Consider the following 3,248-nt stretch of genomic DNA (forward strand, 5'->3'; position numbering starts at 1 on the left):
ATATATATTTCCCCTCACTGAATAAGCAGCACTCTGTTCAAAGCATAAACCCAGAGCAAACGTTTTAAGGGTTAAAATATTATTTGAACTGCACTTTCTGGATAACCAAGGACTAATCTAGGGCCTTCTTTGTGGTTTCAATTCCTTTTCTTGCTGAGGTAGGCACTTTATGTGCCTACACTTTATGTGCAGCATTTCTTGATGCCCAAAGAGAACAGATCTGGATTTTCAATCCAGATCCCTCTGAGCTGTGTACCCTCAGGCTAATCACTTCTCCACGCTGGTCCGCTCTTTCCTGACCCTTTGTACTAAAGGAGTTCTCCACCTAAACATCCCTCAGCAGAGGACCCAGCCAGTTGACTGACTGGGGAGGGGCTGAAGTATAAAGAAACAGCCTGAAGTGACCTTCTTATAGGTTGATGCTCCATTGAAGTTGCCTGTTGCAATTTTGAAATTCATGCCTCTGTAACCTATTACATAACACATGTGCATTTGTCTTCATATAAAAAGGATGTCTTGAACTACTTTCCAGGTAAAGTGGTTGGCTTTTCCAGAATCTTCTAGTGAAGTCAGAATGTTCCATGGATACCCTTCAGCTTTGATAGGCCCCCGGCTCATGACTGATGGCTGGAGGCAGGCAATCTGGTTGCAAGAACACAAGGCCATGAGACTCCACTGGCTTAGACTTTTTGGGATGCTTTGGTGCTCATCCTGGGGCTCATGTCCACTGAGGGATGGGGTGAAGATGAGGGAGGAAGAAGTGGGAAGTTGGATCCGGACAGCCCCAGCCAGGTGAGAATTCTATGGTGGCCACCAAATGTGGCTCCAAGGTGCTAAGGAGGTTGGGTACTGACAACAACAGACATTCAGGGAAAAGAAGGAGGAGTGGAGGGAAGAGAAGAAGGCCTCTGAGAACAGGCCAAAGAAGCATGCACAGCTTCCCCTGGAGAAGAAGGCTTAAGGAACACACTGAAACACACTGGGGCTTCTCCGTGATGAATGGTGGAAGGGCTTTGCCAAGAATTTAGCCAATTCAACCCAGTAGCAGAGAGATTCCAGCAGGCAACCAATGCCCAAACAGAGAAAGGTGACTTCCTAACATTTAGAGCTGTGCTAAAGCAGAATGGGTCCCTTGGGAAGGAGTGAGCTCTCTGTCATTGGAAAGGCTCAATCTTTCAAGAAAGCTGGAGGGTAAATTCCTGTACAGGAAGGAGGGCTTTTCCATGGCCTCCTGGGTTCCTCCTACCTGGTCTGTGAAAGATGCACATAAACCCTCTATGGCCACAGGAGGACTGCCAGAGAATGAGTGACAATAAAAGTCGGGACAAGTTCTCAGAGCCAACTTGGCGGCCCAGGACTATGTGCCTTCCCCATCCCAGCCCCACTGGTGACCCACTGTAAGTGAGGGCAAGAGAAAGGGGCACTCATTTAGACACTCATTGAGAGCTCCCACTGAGGGACCTGAGAACCATGAGTTGAGAAGAAGTGAGGCTCCCTGTCTGTCAGGCTCCCAGGGAAGTGTGGCCCCAGAGCTCACCCCTGTCCTAGCAGGACAGGAACCTCCTGCCAGCCTCTAGTGCCCCTTCCTGCTCTCTCCAGCACCCCTGCTGCCAGTTTCCTGAGGGTCCTCTGAGCTCACCAAGAGTGAGAGCAGGCAGTGGGCCGTAGGAGGGGACACTGTCAGAGAAGGGAACAGTAAGGGAAGTCCCTCCAGAGTGCCAGCTGGGGTTAGGCATGTGGAATGAGACTCTGGCCAGGGGCCTACCCAAATGCAGTCCTTCAGGCACCAAGAAAGCCATGAACTTGGCACCTGTTCTGAGCATCAGAGACCAGGATGTTACGGAATAAGTTCTAGAATCAGAGAGGTTTATAACCAACAACACCTGCACTTCCAACTCCCCACCCCACCGTGTCCTATGTTCTCCCAGCTTCCTATTCTTCTGACCCCAGCTGCCACCCATTATTTGGGTGCCCCTCTGCCCTTCCACTCCCAACCAGACTCCAGAGGAGGCCCTGACAGCTCACAGGCTCCCCCTTCTGGCCATCCCTGCTCCTGTCACAGAATCAGGCTTCCAGCAACAAACAAGGACAGCTCTCCTGGGCGGAGAGAGGGGCCTTGAAGCCACCAGCACAGTATCAGCTACAAGCCCGTTAACCCACCAACCAACTGCCTGGCTCAGGAGACCAGGAATGCAGGCAGCAAGTAAATAACCTGATTCCCTCCTTTTGGGTTAGAAAGGCTGAGGACTGAATCAGACATGTGCTTCCATAAATTGCTGGAAGGATTCCCTGAAGACGCCCTGAGTCTTTTCCTTCCTGACGGCACACCCTGTACAGAAGGTGCTGTAGGGACCCTGAACGATGGTGCCCTCATGGCCTGAACCCAAAAAATGAGCCCTTAAAGGCTCTTACCAATCAGGGCAAAACTACTCAAACCTCTCCTGGAGAAACTGGAAACTGATCACTTTATCTGCAGTCAGACGCCCCCCAGCAGTCAGTCAGTCATCAGACAAATAATGCCCAGGCTGATGTCATCTCTCCTTGTAACACTAGGAGACACACTGCTGCTGAACCAGACATGACAGGGCCATCTCCCTGTGAGTTTCCCTGCTGGAATATTTATAACACACATTTATAGCATGCACTCTCATTTTCATCCTGTCTTTCCTCTTTTTAATCGTGAACTCCGACCCTGACCACAAAAGCAAAAGAATAAAGAATGAAGAGAGTGAATCAGACCCTTTTCCCATGTTTTGCTAAAAATTAATACACAAAACACCGACCCTCTGAGTATCATATGTGCCTGATGCCTTCTTCATGAACTCTTACATCCATCAATCATCTTGTTCTTAGCCCTTTGAGAAATGTATCATTATAACCCATTTGCATCAGCCAGAGTTCCTAAGCAAATGTCAGCACAAGTACAAAAGTTATTTATTAGAGGAAATTGAAGCTCTCCCAGAATTTCCACAGGGTCAGAGAGTTAAGCTTTCAGGGCCACTGAGATTAGTCGTGCAGGATGCACACCGCACACGTCATTCATGCCCCAGCAGATTTCTACATTTGTTAGACAATAGAGGTGTATATCATAACAAATTTCCAGCAGATGGCAGTAAATTTTGTCTAATTAGCACCATGTCTCCAAATAGCCTAGGGGAGCCCATGGCCTGGAAACCAGGGAGCCAAGTTGGGAACATCCCCAAACCACACAGTGTCAGATCTGACTGATGCTGCTGCTGGACCAGACA

Source organism: Fukomys damarensis, unplaced genomic scaffold (assembly GCF_012274545.1).
Source record: "Fukomys damarensis isolate Sample0158 unplaced genomic scaffold, DMR_v1.0_HiC HiC_scaffold_30, whole genome shotgun sequence".
In the NCBI taxonomy this organism is placed as follows: Eukaryota; Metazoa; Chordata; class Mammalia; order Rodentia; family Bathyergidae; genus Fukomys; species Fukomys damarensis.